This window comes from Chrysochloris asiatica, unplaced genomic scaffold (assembly GCF_000296735.1).
Source record: "Chrysochloris asiatica unplaced genomic scaffold, ChrAsi1.0 scaffold00070, whole genome shotgun sequence".
NCBI classification, from domain to species: Eukaryota; Metazoa; Chordata; class Mammalia; order Afrosoricida; family Chrysochloridae; genus Chrysochloris; species Chrysochloris asiatica.
In genome coordinates this window covers 11,964,744-11,984,447 of record NW_006408588.1, presented here as the reverse complement: position 1 = coordinate 11,984,447, position 19,704 = coordinate 11,964,744, and the positions used below count along the sequence as shown (strand labels likewise).

Here is a 19,704-nt window from a genome sequence, read left to right as displayed (position 1 = left end):
TAGGGTCATCAGCGGCTCCTCGGAAACCCTATACAGGGTCGCTATGGGTCTGAACTGACTCAACAGCACTTAATAACAACAACATATACATGTGAAATAAACAAATAATGAATAAAGAAGATCATAGAAGAATTGTTGTATTTGAGTTAAAGTATTGGAGAAGAATATTAAAAGTACCATGGACTAACAAAAGGGCAAAGACATCTGTGTTGGAATAAATACAGCCAGAGTTCTCCTTGGAAACTAGGATGGCCAGACTTCGTCTTTCTCATACTTTAGACAAATTGTCAGGAGGGAGCAGTCTCTGGAGAAGGACATCCTGCTTGGTAAAATGGAGGGTCATAAAAAAAGAGGGACATCCCCAATGAGGTGAATTAGCATAGTAGCAACAGCAATGGATTCAAGCAGAGCAACCATTTGGAGGTTGGTGCAGGACTGGGCTTTGTTTCATTCTGTTGTGCATAAGGTCACTTTGAGTCAGTATGGGCTCCAAGGCATTTAACAACAAAAATCTCCAGTGAGGACAGTTGTAAAAATGCTGTCCTTTCTCATTTTCTTTGTTGTTTTTTCTTGTTTGTTCTTGTTTTAATGCTCTTACTGAGATTTACCCTATCAACAATAGAAAGAGCTGTTTGGGGTTATATTTAATAATAAAGAAGAATTATTTGGTCTCTGCTGCTATTTTTTACTCTCCTTGAGTAATTTCTGCAGACAGGTGACCAGTTCAACCATCTGTCTCTGTTACAAATGCCTGTGGGTGGTCCGTTCCCTTCTGCCTTCAAAGTTAAATGCAGATTTCTTTTGTAGGGGAATGATATAAACCTACATCTAGTATGAGGGCTGAGTCCTGGTGTGGCATCATAGGATAAGCACTGGACCTCAAGGTTGGTTTGAACTTCAAGGTCAGCTGTTCAAATTCACCAACTGCTCCTTGGGAACCCTATACAGGGTCACGATGTGTTGGAACCAACTTCACAGCACTTACCACAAACAACAGAAGGAGGTTGGAGTCCTGGTGTGGTACTAGAAGATAAGTGCTGGACTGCTAACCACAAGGTCAGTGGTTCAAACCCACCAGCCATTTCTCTGAAACCTTACATAGAATCGTTATGAGTTGGAACTGACTCGACTACACTTAACAAGTATGAGAGTACATGATAGTCCTACATTGTCACCTGTTTTTTTGAGGACTGTAGAGGCTGAATCTTTCTTCCTTTAATTATTTATACAGATTCCTTAAGGGTGCTGATGCATATATATGTTCAAAACAAAACAAAACAAAGCTATTATCAGTATAAGACACTATGCTAAATTTAAAAATAGGCTTTCAGAATTTGTATTACTAGTTCTGTCTGTACTGCATTTAGCTAGTTTCCTTTCTACCTATACAACTGATGATTTTGTGATTGGCTGAAAACAATCTCAAGATCTGATTAGGGAAAGTAACATGTAGCAAGCATATGGACTGTGGATTTGGGTGTGGTGACTTGCGATAGGATTGTCCGCTATTTCTAACTTACTTCAGGAGTGAGTTCTATGCCACCAAACAGGCAAGCAAGCAACCAAGCCAGTGTTTCTAGTACTGCTGAGCATCACCCATGATGCTCTTGCCTGTAGCTTAGGACCCAGTACCCATAGGATCTTAACTGACTCCTAGATGAACAATGGATTCCAAAAGATTGCCTTTGAAGTATGTCAGGTGACTGCTTTGAAGAATTATATGTGAAACTGTTCATTACAGATTGATAAGTAAGCACAAGTAAGCCTGTGCTTGCCTTGCTTATTTGGTAATCCACCCCTGATGATCCCCATTTATAACAGAGAAAGAAATTGAGATATAGAAATTGAAGTACCTGGACCATGTTCTAAAAAGCTAGAGTAGGGTTTGGGATTCACATCCAGGTTTGTCTCTTGGCCACCCATGCTATTAGCCTCACGACCATATTATCTCTTCGCACAAAATCTAACTTACCACCTTCTCAGAGAGGGATCAACATCTAGAGAAGCATAGAAGGTCAGACCTTCCAGCCACGGCAGGGCTGGTTGCTATAAGAGGATATTTGGCAAAAAGTATCATACACAGATGGTGTACAACCCACATGTCTCTATTTACGTAGAGGCCCCAAGTGTTTGTGTTCACAGGTTTGGGAGATAATAAAAGAAGTTGTTGTTTGTTCTTTCTTTATAAGTCTGAATTTAAGTTTTAGGCATAAATTGAAGAGGGAATTTGTAAATGCACTAGACACTGAGAGACTGGCCATCCAAGGAAATCTGTGTCTGTTGGGTTTTAAACAGGTCTTAAAATTCTGGTTCAATCTCTGCTGAGAATTTGCATTTCCATCCTAGATATATTGAATCAGAAGCTACCTTTGAACAAATCCCCGGGTAATTCTTATAGATCCTCAGGTGATTGTTATGGGTACCTAAGAGTTTCCAGAGGATCTAGTTAAAATGTATGTACATTTGATTCAGTATATCCGGGAAGGAAATGCAAATTATCAGCAGGAGGTCAAGCCAAAAATGATCAGGCCATAGAGTAGATTCTGACTCATAGCCACCCTGGATAGGGTTTCCAGGATCGGCTGATGAGTTTGAACCACTGAACTTGTAGTTCAAACAGACTTTGCAGCTCAGTGTTTATCCTACAGTGCCACAACAGGTTTGTAGTCCAGGTTTAAAATAGGGATCCTGTGCAAGTAGGCAGTTCAAAACCACCAGCCTGTCCGAGGGAAAAAAAATGAGATTATCTGCTCAGGTAAAAATTGACAGCCTACGAAATCCTGTACAGGGTCACCAAGAGTCTGAATCCACTTGATGACTATGGGGTTTTGGTTTTTAAGTACAAAGGCAGTCGTTTCCCCTTTTTGCCCACTAGGTGGTGCGCTGGTCTCGCATGTCGATTTCAAGGAGCCTGATTTTTAATGCCTTGGCAATTCAAAGCCGATGAAGAGTACTGGTCAGTTAGGCTTAATTTGAGCTTTCTTTATCATTACCCCTGTTTATGCCCCAAAGAATTAAAACCCGTTTGCAAAGTTTTGACGTTCCTTTGAAAACTTTCTCACAATAAATTGTATTCACTCATTTTGGACCAATAAATAACATCCTTATACTAATGCGCTGGACTGCAAGATCAGCAGTTCAAGCTCACCAGCCGCTCCTTGGAACCCCTATACAGGGTCACTGTGAGTCAGAACTGACTCAAAGGCACTTAACAACAACAGCAATAACATATAAGTGGAGAAAAGATTGAAGTTGTGAAAGACTTCATTTTGCTCAGATCAACCATCCATACTCACCGAAGCAGCAATCAAGAAGTTAAATGACATACTACTTTATTATGCTGTGTAAGACCTCTTTGAAGTGTTGAAGAGCAAAGATGTCAATTTGAGGGCTAAGGTGCAAGCCATGATATTTTCAATAACCTCATATGCAAAAGTAGGACAGTGAATAAGGAAGACCACAGAAGAATTGATGCATCTGAGTTATGGTGTTGTAGGAGAATGTTAACAGCACCATGGGCTGCCAAAAGAACCAATAGATCAGTGTTGGAAGAAGTACAGCCAGAGTGCTCCTTGGAAGCCAGGATCGCCAAACTTCGTCTCTCATACTTTGGACACATTGTCAGGAGGTACCAGTCCCTGAAGAAGGATATTGTGTTTGGTAAAATGGAGGGTCAGAGGGTAACAGGAAGACTCCCAATGAGATGCATTGGCACAGTGGCAGCAGCAATGGGCTCAAACGTAGCAATGATTGTGAGGTTGGCACAGGACTAGTCAGTGTGTTGTTCTGTTGTGCATAGGGTCACTATGAGTTGGTACCGACTTGATGGTACCTAACGATAGCACCAACATTTTGGAAACGATTATAAAAGAATAGGATCAGCTCAGTATCTCAATGGTATAGGATACCCAATTTATTAACAAGCTACACATGTATTGAGTATTTTCTTCTCATGATATTCTACAGGTTGTAAACGTGACTAAGGCCGTGCTCAACCGAACCTGTCATTGTGACTGCTAGGATAGCCCAGGAACGTATATGTGGACCAACATGTGACGTTCTTGTTGATTCCTCATTGTCACTGAAAATCCAAAGAGGAGGGCATAGAAATTGAAGCAATTGACATCACAGAGGACTAAGTTGGAGAGTGGGACCCTATGGGGGCTAAGATTGAATTTGGTTACTTCCATAGTGTTGGTGGATAACACCTCTTCAGACAAAAACAAAATCCCATTAGGTCCCACTTCTCTTTCTGTGGGTAAGGAATGCTTTCAAAGGGATTACTTAATTCTTCCAAAGAAGTTTTTGTTTTGGAAATGATGAATGCATTTCTCTTCACATTAGGTTTTCTCAATCACCTTGTTTATTAAGAAATACGAAGTCAAGGTTTTCATTAAACTAAATGGAGGAGGCCTTGTGTCGTCATCGTATTTAGGGACTTGGCTGTTACCCCTCTAACAGTTCCCAGTGAGAAGGACCTGGCAGTCCACTTCCATGAAGATTACAACCAAGAAGCCTTTGCTGTTGACTCCATTTTGATGCACAGACACTCTGAAAAATACAGTGCCACTGCCCCATGATGTTTACGAGGCAGTAAAGCTACAGGAATACATTGTCAAGTCTTTTCTTTTGTAGAGCAGTGAGTGGGTTCAAAACCCCAACTTTTCAGTTAGCTGGCAAGTACATAACCAGTGTGGCTGATGGGTTCCCCATCGTAAAGTTTAGAGTTTAGAAAACCCTGTGTGGCAATCTACTCTGGCACTCCACTATACAACACCCAGCAACAGCTTTTCCTTTACTAATTGAGAACACTTACCCATTTTTCCATATCAAACTTGTGAGAATCTGTAGATAGCCACTCTATATGACTTACCTATCTAAAAAGTGAACGTTGGTTTTAATGGATCCACTACAAATACTGTTTGTACTGATCTTTAAAGCAAAAGCAAACTAGAGCATTTGTTTATCAGTTTGTTCATAAACTGTTTCTGCAGTTCCTTTTGTGCAGCAGATACTGTGTTTGGCACTAGAAATAGTGTGGGAAACAAGACCAAATGTCCTGTCCTCATACAGTTTACAACACCTGAACATCTCACAGGACAGTGAGTCACAGTACCTTTAAAAGACTGTAGATGAAAAGCCACTTGACCAGTGTGACGTTAAAACCAGCCCCATGATTCTTTAAGGCTGGCTGAGCTGTGAAAACCTCCTTCTGGGAGGACCCTCTCTTCATCCAGAGAATCGCTTCTCCTTCATCGCTACACCACCCATGGGACTCAGCTGGCCTAACGTCTGCTCTGACCAAGGTGTGAACATGCAATCTTTTCCTCAGTTCCCCAAACCCAAGAGTTGTAAAAAGGCAACAGCGTAAAAAGATGTCTCTGACAGACTGAGTCATGGAAGGAAGGCACGTTGCAAAGTAGCTGTGTCAGCTCTCAGAGCATCCATAGGCGATGGTCCTCCCCCAGAGTCCCCAGAGGACCTCCTCTCACTCAAAGACCATCTTTCTCTTAAGATCTTTCAGTTCGACTCGAATTCTGAGCCCACAGAAAGAAAGCCAAACTCAGAGAATGACTTCTCTGTCTCCATTCCAAGGCCTACCTGTCAAGTCCTTTAATTTGTAGCTCATTCTACTTGCTCACCTGGGTATTACACTACATGGCAATTAGTGAGGCTTTCTGCATACATTTTATGTCACTATCTAGATTGTGAAGGAGCTCTGGTAGTTACGAGTTGGGCTGCTAACCTCAAGGTCAGCAGTTCAAAACTACCAGCCATTCCACCTAAAAAAGATGAGGCTTTCTGCTCCCATAAAGATTTACAACCTCAGAAACTCTATGCAGGGTCGTCGCTGTGAGTCAGAACCGACTCCACGGCACACCACCACCACCACCACCACCACCACCATCTAGATTGTGGAGTCCTGGTGTGGTGTTGTTGGTTAATGCACTAGACTGCAAAGTCAGTTTGAACTGCAAGGTCGGTGGTTCAAACTCACCAAACGCTTCCCTATGCAGAGTCACTATAGGTTAGAATTGACTTGGCACTTAACAACATCTAGATTGTGAATTCAGGGATCATGTATCTCTTCTAACAACTTGTTTACTTTTACCGAGAGACACACAGGCCAAATGTAAATAAAGAAATATAAGATGAAAAATAGTGATAAATGCAATGAATGTACAAAAGTAGGGTTAGAAGAAAAGAAGCAGGGCTAGGGAGAACATGGTGGAGAAAGACTGGTCTGAGGAAGGGACACTGGAAGAGAGGTTGAATAAAGTAAGGAAGAGGGTCATGTATATAGTGAGAGGTCAGACAAAAGAAGGTCAGAGAAGCAGAGAAGAATGGAAGAACCCTAGTTACCCAGAGACATAGAGATTTGCATACAAGGTTGTAATCAGCAGGAGCAAATACAGCTGACAGGTCCAGGAAGGTGTCAACAGAGAAGGATCCTGAGTGTGGCAAGTGGGAGATCAATTTAGTGAGAAAAGAACATTTGTCTGTAGAGTGGTAAATTCAGCAGGGTCAGGAGATGCCCTGAAGTCAAACAAGGAAGGAAGACAAAACAGGGCAGTAACCAGATGTGAAATGGGTTGAAGAGAAGATTCTGGCTTAACCTTGAGAGGCTCAATTACATAACTGATGGTGATGGTGGTGTGCTGTGAAGTCGATTCTGACTGTATAGGGTTTCTGTGGCTGTAATCTTTATGAAAACAGAAAGCCTCGTCTTTCCTCTGCAGAACAGCTGGTAGTTTGAAACTGCTGACCTTCAGGTTAGCAGCCAGACTCAACCACTGTGCTACCAGAGAGGCAGAAGGAGAAAGAGAAGTTGAAAATTTAGGCAAGAGATGCTGACTGCTGAGACTGATGGGAGAAGAGTTTGAGGTTTATGATAATAAACCTCAAATAATAAAATACGGTCTTGATAATACTAGAAATACTACCTGCTGAGCAAAGACAGGTGAGATGTGGGCATGGCCAGAGATGGCTTTGCATATCCTAATGAAATACATGGTAGAGTTTTCTGCTGTGATTGGTCTTGCCATGTGGTAAACAGAGAAATGGTGGTCTGAGTCACATGGAACAGGAGAGCAAAGTGATCAAGGACCATTTAAAAATGAAGTGTGTTAGTTTTTGCTCTTGGAGGATATATAAACCATCTACTCCATTTAGTAATAACCGCATCACCATAGTTACATAGATCCATAGCTGCCATGAAATTGACTCCAGCTCCTTGTGGCCGATGTACAACCGAAGGCAATGTCCTTCTCAGCATGTTTGGTTCATCACATGGCTACTATGTCAAGCCATCTCACTGAAGTTCTCCCTTGCCCTCAACGCCACTCCACTCCACCAAACATGATGTCCACCTCCAACAACATCTCCCTTCTGATGACATATCAAAAGCACACTAACTATTTGATTTTCTGTTATCCTCTACAGTGTTTTCATTGGCTCGTTTTCAGAAACACACACATGGCTAAAGATTGGCAATGGATATTGGATGTCCATAGAAACATCCCTAACCTGAGGAGAAGATGATTTTCTTTCTTTTTTGGTTTTACTACATTATACCTGTTTTGTTTCGTGATGGCTCTATAGGATGAGCACTGGACTGCAAATCACAGGATCAGCAGTTTGAGCCTACCAGCTGCTCTACAAGAGAAAGATGAAGCTTTCTGCTCCCCCAAAGATTTGTAGCTTCAGAAAGCCTATATATACAGGGTCGCTAGTAGTAAGAACCAACTCCATGGCAACTTATTGCTGTTTTTCTGAATGAAAAGATCAGTGGCTAAAACTCTTTAAACTATTCATTTTGCTTACACTGCACACACATTACACAAACACACACACTGTCTTCTCTCCATCATTGTCAATTCATAACCAATCTGAATATAGTGGTGGGTCTTCTCTAACATCCCTCAAATCTGAAATGTGAGTCTTATTTTGTAATTATTGAATTTTCAAAATTAAATATGTGATTCTTGCATGGTACTATTTAGTAGTATAAAATTTAAATTCAGGTCATCCCATGGTAGAGGTTAATTTTGCCCGTAGTAAGTATTTGGTATCATTTATAGATATTAATGTGATCCAAGGATTCTGCAAGACACTTTCACATGGATATGCATATGTATGTGTAAAAATCATCACAAAATATCATTAATATTGCATGCAAATAAATTTTTGTTAACAATAGTACAAAAACAGCTTCAAACATATATTGACAGAGAACTTCCAGAGGCTCAAGCTAGATTCAGAGGAAGATGTGAAATGAGGGATATTATTGCTGATGTGAGATTGATGGTGGATGAACTTAGAGAATACCAGAAAGATGTTTACCTGTGCTTTATTGACTATGCAAAGGCTTTTGATTGTGTGGGTCATGACAAGCTATGGAAAACTTTGTGGAGAATGAGTATTCTGGAACACTATATAAACCAAGAGGCAGTTGTTTGAATAGAACAAGGAAACTCCAAATGGTTTAAAATTAGGAAAGGTGTGTGCCAGGGTTGTATTCTTTCACCATGCTTATTCAATCTGTATGCTGAGCACATAATTTGTGAAGCTGGATTATATGAAGGAAAACATGGCATCAGGATTAGAGGAAGACTCATTAACAACCTGCAATATGCTTGTGATACAACCTTGCTTTTTGAAAGGGAGGATCACTTAAAATAACTTGTGAAGGTCAAAGACCACATCCTTTGGTGTGGATTACACCTCAGTTTAAAGAAAACAAAAATCCTCACCAAAGGGGCAATAAGCAACATCCATATAAATGAAGTAAAAATTGCTTAGCTCAACCATCAACACTCATAGAAGCAGCAGTCAAGAAATCAAATGATGTATTGCATTAGGCAAATCTGCTGCACAAGACCTTTTTAAAGTGTTGAAGAACAAAGATGCTTGTTTGAGGACTAAGGTGTGCCTGATCCAAGCCATGGTATTTTCAGTAATCTCACATGCATGTGAAAGTTGGACAGAGAATAAGGAAGACCGAAGAAGGACTGATGCATCTGAGTTATGGTGTTGGAGGAGAATATTAAGAACACCATGGGCTACCAAAAGAACTAACAGATCTGTGTTGGAAGAAGTACAGCCAGAGTGCTTCTTTGGAAGCCAGGATGGCCAGACTTCATCTCTCATACTTCGCACATATTATCAGAAGGGACCAGTCCCTGGAGAAGAATATTATGTTTGTTGAAATTGAGGGTTGGAGAAGGAGAGGAAGGCTCCCAACGAGATGTATTGGCATAGTGGCAACAGCAGTGGGCTCAGACGTAGCAACAACTGTGAGGTTGGGCTCAGGACTGGGCAGTGTTTCGTTCTGTTGTGCATTCAGTAGCTATTAGTCAGTACCGACTCAGTGACACCCAACAACAACATATAGGCACTGTGGGATAGTGTGCTGGACTGTAAGGTCATTTCAACCACAAGATCAGAGGTTCAAACTCACCAACTGCTTGTTCCTCAGAAACCCTATATGGGGTTGCCATGAGTCGGAACTGACTTGGCTACAGTTAAAAACAAGCGTATACATATACACATATGTCTTTACATGTTATCAGGAGGAACCAGTTCCTGGAGAAAGACCTCATGCTTGGAAAAATGGGTGGTCAGCGAAAAAAGGGAAGACCCCAACAAGATGGACTGACAAAATGGCAGTAACAATGGGTTCAAACATGGCAACAATTGTGAGGATGGAGCAGTATCAGGCAGTGTTTCATTTTATTGTGTATAGGATCACTATGAGTTGGAACTAACTTGACAACACCTAACAACAACAACAATACATATGCATATACCTATATTATCCCATTTGAAATTCTTAACAACCATGTGGGGAAACTGACGTTCATTGATATTAAGACATTTTCTTTGGGCCACTCAATTTGATAAGAGAAAATTTAAGGTTACAAAATACATGTCTTCTTAACCCTAAGCCGTAGCCCTCCACCATGTAACTGAGCTATACAGCAAGAGACCAAAGAACAGTAGATTTAATTTTGATACTAAAGATGCTCTTGAATTTCATGCTGGTTTGAATTTCCTTCATAGTGGAAGGAGAGTAGAAAGTGCATTTTAATAAGCTTCAATTAAATTAATTTCATTTTACTTCTTTAGTTGTATGGTCTCTTAAATTTTTTTCTTCTTCTGATGTTTATTAAGTGCCTTCTATTCACTTGAAAAGTGCTAGGCACTTCAGGGGATCTGCAGATGAGTATAATTCAGCCCAAGCTTCGAGAGCTCATAATCTAGTTGAGAGGATGAGGGTGCACAATTTGCTCTAATACTTGATTGAATGTGATGAGCATCATAGAAGATGGCACAAACAATGAGTTCTTAATTCATAAATGCAAGGTTATATGAATCATTAGAAAATTAGCCCAGTAGTGCTTAAATAATAGAAGCATCACATTAGAACTCTTATAAATGGTCTTTATCTTAAGCATGATCATTCATTTGTTTGAACTTATGCCTCTATGATAAGTGAAGACTGTCGTACTTGGTGATGGTGCCAGGCTATGATGTTTGGCAGTGTCAGCCCATTCTGTACCATAGAGACGGTTGACTGTAGACTCAGGAGCAAGACAGCCAATCACCACAGTCCCAGTGGGGATCCATGGCCTGCCTTTATTCTTGGTTCTTTGTGTGTTTCACAGATAACAATTACTTAAGTCATTGAATTGCAATTGGGAAAATATGTGACTTTGTTTTTGTTTCTTTTTTCTATGTTAGGAGTTTTGTTTGTTTGAAGTTTAGGAATCTGAGCCCCAGAAATATTCTGAGCTTAGAATAGGTCAGATGCTACATATTCTTGGTAGACAATCTTTTAATATATTTTCTTGGGGATTTGAAAGTAGGGCAATAGATACTGGTATACAATTCTTTTTTGTTTGCATGTTTACTGCAAGCTTTTGTAAGGAAGGAATCTGAGCTGACAAACATGAACTAATTCAGTGTACCACTTAATACATTCGTACATGTACATATTTAATAAAATAATCTATCGGATTCTTCACTTATATGTCACTTTTGTGTGTTAGGTGTTTCGGGGTTCAATTCTGATAGGCACTGTGGAAATAAAGATTGCTTCTGTTTTCACAAAGTGTATATCTAAGTAGGAAAGTGTGGAGAATGGTCCCTTCGTAAGTCAGATTTCCAGTACCATGTTCTTGAGGTTCCTGGTGTGGCGTTGTGGGATAAGGTACTGGATCACAGGTCAATTTTGAACCACAAGGTCAGTGGTTCAAATTCACCAATTACTCCTTGGAAACCCTCTACAGGGGCGCTATGAGTCGGAACCAACTCGATAACATTTAATAACAACACTTCTTTGGAGCGGACACCAGACTACAAGAGCCATCATTCCATAATCTTCCAAAGACTTCAATCTGTTCTCTGCATATTTATTTGCACATCCTTGCAGTTTCGTTGGCTTCTTGTTGGTGCCTCCCTGATGGACTGACCTCACTGGTGTTTGGTGTTGCTCAGCTGAAGTGAAGGATGCTGCTCTCTCTTCTCCAGCTGCTTGGAGTCTGAATGATTAATCTTCCCTAATGGCACTTAACAACAACAACAACAAAGGTACTGTGCATTGCAAACAGAGTTGCAGCTACTGAGTGTTCATTAGCCTTGGTCAGAACCCACATTACCTCAGATTAGGTAATCGATTGTTTATTATAGAGCTGAGGGTTGAGACCTTTTGAAGAAGTGTCAACTGCATTAAGTCCACTTGGAAAGGAAAAATAGTGGCGTTTTGGTTGCCAAGAATCCAAAGGGTAGGAATTCGATCTAGTATGTGATCCCAGGCACTTCTGCAAAACACTCTCATTAATGGAGAGCTGCAGGTCCCGATGAGATCATCACTTGGACACTCTGCAGCAGACTTTTGGCCATCTCATTGCTTCCTGGGTGACATTGTCTGATCCATGGCACCAAACTGTTTGGGAAGTGTTGTTTTCTAAAAATGCAGGACAGCATTCTTAGTATCTTAGGGATTGTATATATTTCTTAAAATAGGAGTCTTGACTTTACTTTGTGCCCAGTAATAATTAGGATACTTGGGATTCGTGGGAAAACCCAGTAGACAAAGCTTTGTTCTTGTGAGGTTTATGAAGAAACACATATCATGCAATGGACGATGTTGTTGTTGTTAGGTGCCACCCAGTTGGTACCGACTCATAGTGACCCTATGCACAGCAGAATGAAACACTGCCCGATCCTGGGCCTACCTCATTACTGTTGCCACGCTTGAGCCCATTGATGCTGCCACTTGGCCAATCCATCTCGCTGAGGATCTTCCTCTTTTTCTCTGACCCTACCAAACATGATATCCTTCTCCAGCGACTGGTCCCTCCTGACAATACGTCCAAAGTACGAGAGATGAAGTTTGTCCATCCTGGCCTCCAACAAACACTCAAGCTGTACTTCTTCCAACACAGATCTGTTTGTTCTTTTGGCAGCCGGTGGCAATTTCAATATTCTCCTCCAACACCATAACTCAAAAGCATCAATTCTTCTACAGTTCCTTATTCACTGTCCAGCTTTCCCATGCATATGAGGTGATTGAAAACACTATAGCTTGGGTCAGGCACACCTTACTCCTCAAGCTGACACCTTTGCTATGCAACACTTTAAAAAGGTCTTGCGCAGCAAATTTGCCTAATGCCAATACATTGTTTGATTTCTTGACTGCTGCTTCCATGAGTGTTGATAGTTGATCCAGGAAGAATGTTTTTGGCAACTTCAATCTTTTCTCCATTGATAAGAATTTTGTCTAATGGTCCAGTGGTGAGGATTTTTTTTTTCCTTTACATTGAGATATAATTCATACTGAAGGCTGTGCTTTTGATCTTCATCAGTAAATATTTTAAGTCCTCTTCACTTTCAGCAAGCAAGGTTGTATCATAAATGAAAACAAAGAAAGCAATGGAAGGAGGTAAAGAATGGGACATGGGGTGGTTGAGAAGCGTTCTCATAGAGAGATATACCCTGAGTAGAGATTAGGTGAAGAAGTAAGCTATGTCTGTGGTCAGAAGAAGGACTGTCCAGGGAGAGAAACAGACAACAATATCCACACTGCAAGTGGCCTGCATTCCTTGTATGTTATTTTTTTGCACCTAGTGGGATCCTACAGGAAATATAAGCAATATAACATGAGCTAAAAGTGGTGTATCACTAGTACAATATCTGACACATTCTTGGTGTTCAGAAGTGAGTTTCTTTTCTTTTCATTTGGAACTCATTCTTACAAGGTTGCTACCATGGCTGTATAAACAATGTGTCTTACAATGTCAGGCAGGACACTGAGATGCTTCTCATCTTTCTTTCCCTTCTGTTCCTTTATCCTCTTCTCGAATGGCTCCTCTTCTCTTCTCCTTCAATACTTTACTCTTCCTTTCAAAGCTCTCTCTTCTCTTTACCAGCCACACCTTGGAAACCCTATATAAGGTCACTAGGAGTTGCAACCGACTTGATGACACTTAACAGCAACAACAATCTTTATGGAAACATCTTTCCCCTGCAGAGTAACTGGTGGGTTTGAACTACCGACATTTGAGCACTTTAATCACTGAGGTGCCTTGGCTCATAGAAACTACTCAGTAAATATTAGTTCCTTTTCTCCCTTTCCATTTGAAGGCAACACAAAATAAACAAGAATTGAATCAAGGAAGAAGTTCTCTCCTGCTAGCTTGGTGGTGGTGATTATGTGCCGTGGAGTCGGTTCCAACTCATAGCGACCCTGTACAATGTTTCCAAGGCTGTAAATCTTTACGGGAGCAGAAAGCCTCCTCTTTCTCATGTGGAATAGCTAGTAGTTTCGAACTGCTGACCTTGCAGTTCACAGCTCAATTCGTAACCACTACGCTACCAGAGCTCCCTCTCCTGCTAGCTTGTCCTCACTTAATTCTGTTCAAAAGGGAAAACTACCAACCAAGTAACAATGGTGGAAGTGTTTGAGATTTATTTACCTTATGATTAAAAAAGGAGAGGCAGTCTGGGAATGTTTGTGAAGGTGTTGAGCCTTGAATATAGAGGCATGTGAGAAACACTGACCAGTTTCAAGGGATTAATGAAGATTAATAACAATATACGGGCCTGTCATCTCTCCATGCCACCACCCCAGCAAAGCACGCGTGAAAAGTCTGCCTCTGAAAAGTGACACTTGTTGCAAGAATTGGTGGAACAATAACCAATTAGTAATGTTTGTGAAATACATGCATGTGCAAGAATCATGCATGATTCCAGGGGAAAAAATATGTGTACACACACACCTATTGTTGCTGTTAAGTGCTGTTGACTCGGTTCCAACTCATAGTGACCCTGTATTGGGTTCCCAAGGAGTGACTGGTGAGTTTGAACTGGAGACTTTGGGATTCAAACCAACCTTGCAGTCCAGTGCATTATCCTACAGTGCCATACCAGGACGCACATATATAAGGAGCTTCAAAAAGTTCATGGACAAAAGGAATGAAAAGGTAATGGAAGTTTCTCATGAACTTTTGTGAAACCCCCTCATGCATGGGTGTGTGTGTGCTCGCACATGTATATGTTGTTAAGTGCCCTCAAGTGGGTTCCAACTCATAGTGACCCTGTATAGGGTTTCTAAGGAGCAGCTAGTGAGTTTGAACTGCTGACCTGGTGGTTCACAGTCCAGTACTAATCCCAAAGAACCACACCAGGAGTCTGTGTGTGTACATGTGTGTATACACACATACATATGGATGTGTGTGTTTGTGTATGTGTGTGTGTGTTGTTGTTGTTAAGTACCATGAAGTTGATTACAACTCATAAGGGCCTTGTATAAGGTTTCTGAGGCACATCAGGTGGATTTGAACTGCTGACTTTGCCGTTCAAACCAACCTTGTGGTATAGTCCATTATCCAGTACTCCAATGTGGATGTGTGTGTGTGTGTGTGTGTGTGTGTGTTTGTATGTTGCTATTAAGTAGTTTCAACTCATAGTGACTCTGTATAGGTTTTCCAAGAAGAAGCTTGTGGGTTTGAGCTGCCAATCTTGTGTGTATGTGTCTCTGTGTGTGTGTGTGTGTGTATATATGTTGTTGTTGTTGTTGTTAAGTGCCATCGAGTCGGTTCCAACCCATTGCGACCCTGTACAGGGTTTCCGAGGGTGTAAATCCTTACGGGAATAGAAAGCCTCATCTTTCTCCCACAGAGCGGCTGGTAGTTTCGAACTGCTGACCTTAAGGTTCGCAGCCCGATTCGTAACCACTAAGCTACCTATATATGTATATATATGTATATGTGTATATATATATATATTGTAAAAGGCAAAGCAAAACTCTGCCAGATGCTGGAAGGAATAGTAACCAAGTGATTCAATCAGAACTCTCCTATGGGGACATGGACTCTCTCCGTCAATGTCAGAGAATGAAACAGTCTCTGATTCACCCAGCAGTGAGTTATTCCATCTGCTCGTGGCAATTAGGAGCTGAAGATGACGGGAAGTTAAATGACTGTCTTTATGAAACAAAGCAAAACAGAAAAAGGAACAGCTGGGGGACTGGATGGCTCAGGGATGCAGAATTGGATCGAGAATAAAGAATCTGTTACCTCCAGTTGTTGGTTATAGTGCAGGTTAATATGAACTGAAGATTGCTGCTGGGTGGGAGCTGTTAGCTGTCACTTGCCTGAAATCTGACCATGGCACATGTATATAGTACAATTTGATAGAATTTTCAAGAGTGTAACATCCTCTGTAGTTGAGGGTCAAGCCACCAGATTAACCTGTAGCCAAGGGGTCAGACATGAGAATCATAGGTGATAGAACTTCAGTGTTGGAAAGAATGTTGCTATGAAGTCCAGAGTCTTCGAACTTCTGAAGTTTTATGTGACAATTGCTTCACATGTACAGACTCCTGGTGTGACACTGCAGGATAAACCCTGGATTGCAAACTGCAAGGCTATAGTTCAAACCCACCAGATGCTCCTTGGAAACCCTATATAGAGTTGCTGTGAGTTGGAATTGACTCGACGGCACTTAACAACAACATAGTCTAGGGGTGGTGGTGGTGGTGGTTATGTGGCCTGGAGTTGATTCCAAGTCATAGCGACCCTGTATAGGATTTCCAAGGCTGTAAATCTTTATGGGAGCAGAAAGCCTCATCTTTCTCCCATGGAACTGCTGGTAGTTTCGAACTGCTGACATTGAAATTAGCAGCCCAACTTCTAACCACTACGCTTCTGCAAACATCTGAGCCTTCGGTTGATTCCATCTCTAGCAAACCTGTAGGACAGAGCAGAACTCTATGTGGTTTCTGAGACTGCACATTTTTGTGGTAGCTGACAGCCTCATCGTTCTCCTGGCTGGTGAATTTGAACTGTCAACCTTTTGGTTAGCAGCGGAGTGCTTAACCATTGTACCACTGTGGCTCATTAAGAAGGTGCACGGTTTTTATCAAGTCCAAAGGACATGGTGGGTTCTCTCTCACCCAATAAAAGCAGTTGAGAATTTTAAGAATTTCCTGTATGCTTTACACCTTGTCTTGGTAGATGGGTAGCATTAAACTTAAGGTTTACCACTTTCTAGCTGTGTAGTGTTTGGCCAATTATTTAACCCCTGTAAGACAGTTTTTTAATTTATACAGTACAGATTATAGTATGCCCTAGTTTACAAAATTGTTGTGAAGAAAATTTGGAAAAATGTGTGCAAAATTTGAACACAATATAATTATTTAATATATTTATTATTATTGATGGGAAATATTAAGGGCCAGGAATATTAAGATATTCTCAAGGTTAATTACAAAGACAAGACTGTATCCAGGGGTGCTCAGTAAGAAAAGTCTGGTGATGTACTTCTGAAAATGAGCCATTGTAAACTCTATGGAGCCCTCTTCTACTCTGACATACATCATGTCACCAGGAGGCAGAATGGCTTGGATGACAACTGGTTTGGGTTTGGTGTTTAGACAGGAAACAGAAATATACTGGAAAGAGTATATTACGATTTCTGCTATTGTCTGGCCAAGTGATGCACTCCTTCATTTGGGGACTCTCCTCAGTATTCTTTGAAAATCTTCTCTGTATCAGAGGCTCAGATGGGAAGTCATAAAGAACAAAGAGGCCACACTTGGTTTTTGCAGCATCTTCCACCCACCTTGCTGGAGAACAGACGGTGAGCAAGGTTAGAAGTCTCACTCCTCATTAGTGAAGGGGAAGTGTTTTCCAGCAGACCCTCTGTTTGAGTATATAGAGTGGATCTAACAAACAGGATGACAGATTAGGAACTGTCTGGTGGCTAATGTACTGTTTACCGCAGTATAAATGACTAGTGTTTGGGAACTGATAAATGAGAGGAAGAAAAAGTACAGACTTAAATGGTTTCCAAGTTTATACAGTGAGTAGCGTCATGGTTGGCCAGGACGTTGGAGTGGGAGAAATTGGTGAGAATTTTAGGGAAATAAGAAGAATGGATAGAGAAGTTTTGTTTTTTTTGTTTTATTAGTTTACTTATTAAGGAGTTACCAATGAACTTTTTATTTTTGCCATTTACAAAAGGTGCCTGTAAAGGAGGCCAGTTCTTTTCATTCTTTTCTCACTGCCTGATCCATCCCCCAAATGAAGTTCTGGTACTAGTCCAGCATTCTCCCCAAAAAGAGAACCTAAGCAGTAGGCATGGAACTATACTCAGCCAGGCTGGAAGGTCCCTAGGGGATAATGAGATGCAGAAAAAAAAAAAATGAACTGTGTTACAAACAAAGCAAGAAAACAAAAATACAAGCAGGCAAGAAAGCAAGCAGGAATCAGAAGGAAGGAGGGAGGAGTCTGATATAATACTTCATCTCTATCTGATTTTTTTGAGTGAATTAGTGGTGGTTTAATTTGCTCCTGAAGAACATTTGTGGTTATTAGGTGCCATCGAGTTGGTTCCAACTCATAGCGACCTTGTGCTCAACAGAATGAAACACTTCCCGTCTGTGCTGTCCTCACAGTTGTTGTTACATATGAATCCATAGCCGCTGCCACTGTGTCAATCCATCTCATTGGAGGGCTTCCTCTTTTCTGCTGAGCCTGCACTTTACCAAGCATGTGAAACATAGAAAGTCTTGATTACCAACCATTGTAACCATGTAACAGTCATTTTCTCAACGTTTAATAAAAAATCATGACTGTAACAACGTAAGGTAGATTGTCAGACATATTTATTGCAAACATATCACTGCTGTCATTGGTCTTTGTTTTCTACGTTGTCAGAAATCATGTATTCAGTCATTCCTTTCTTCAGCAAACATTGAATATCTATTTTGTGCCAGTCATAGGTGCTGTAGATACTTTATTGAACAGACAACAGCACCTGCATTCGTGGCACTTGTGTGCCAATTGAAGACAACAGAAAATGTATGTGATGTTGCCAGTGAGTTAATTCAGTTTTGTCCTGTGGAGTGACTGGTGGATTTGAACCAACGACCTTGTGGTTAGCAGTCCAATGCTTATCTCATTATACCTGCAGGGTTCTTTCTTTAACAATTATAGTTGTTAAGCCAGTTCTGGCTCATAGCAATCCTGTATAGAGTTTCAAAGGCTTTTAAAATCTTTGCAGGACCAAAAAGCCTCATCTTTTCCCTACAAAGTGGCTGATGGCCTTGAACCACTTACCTTGTGGTTCACTATGATATGTAAAGGAATACATGTGATGTGAGATGATGTAAAAGCAACTAAATTAGTGTCCAAGGACAGAAAGTGACAGAGTTGGGGAAGACATATTTGTTAATTTCCATGTTTGGACAGCTGTCTCTGAAGAGATGACTTTTTAACAGAGGCCTGAGTAAGGTGAATGATCAACCTGTGTAGACATCTGGGGAGGAGCATTTTATGCAAAGGGACAGCATGTGAAAAGGCCCAGGGTGGGACTGATGGGTCAGATGGATGTCAGTGAGACTAACGGGTCTGGAGAGGAGGATATGAGGACAGAGAGTCCGACAGGAGCCATATCACACAGCACAGATTACTGTAGTCTGACCACAATGGCAGTGAAATAGGAAATATTATTCTAGCTGCTGTTAGGAGACTAGACTGTGGGAGAGGGGATAAGATTAACAGCAGGGCAGTCACTTTGGAGGTAAATCAAGCAGCTGGCTGTAGATGCTGGTGATTTGGACTGAGAGGTAGTTTTAAATTTAGGATATACTTTGAAAGAAGATCTGGTAGAGCATGCGTATGTATTGGATTATTTATTGTATTGATCAGAGAAGTAGAGTTTGGTGTGGCGCTGTGGGTTAATGCACCAGACTGCAAAACCGTTTGAACTGCAAGGTCGGCAGTTCAAGCTCACCAGCTGCATCTCAGAAACCCTAGACAGGGTCGCTATGGGTCGGAACTGACTCGATGGCACTTAACAACAACATATTAAGGAAAAAAAAATATTTATCTTGAACGTTCAATGTTTGGGCCTAAGTTTTTCCCCAGGTGTTTCTCATTAGACTTTTAAGCAGTAGAGTTGGTGTGCTACTGTAGGACTGCTAACCATAAAGCCAGTGGTTCAAACCCACCAGCCGTTCCTCATAAACACAAGGTCGCTGTGAGTTGGAACTTACTTTATGGCACTTAACAACAACAAACAACGTTCAATTACAAAATTGTACTTATCCAGAGATCAGAAAATGACCTTTTTTGTAGATCAAATACACTCTCAAAACCTGCTATATTTGACTCAGAGGGTTTAAGATCTTTGCTC

General features: G+C 41.0%; 1 protein-coding gene across 1 annotated transcript in view; it reads left to right on the top strand.

Moving 5' to 3' along the window:
• NRXN3 (neurexin 3) overlaps nucleotides 1-19,704 on the top strand; it is a 1,807,186-nt gene that overhangs the window by 553,248 nt on the left and 1,234,234 nt on the right. The gene's annotated exons all lie outside the window — the stretch shown is intronic.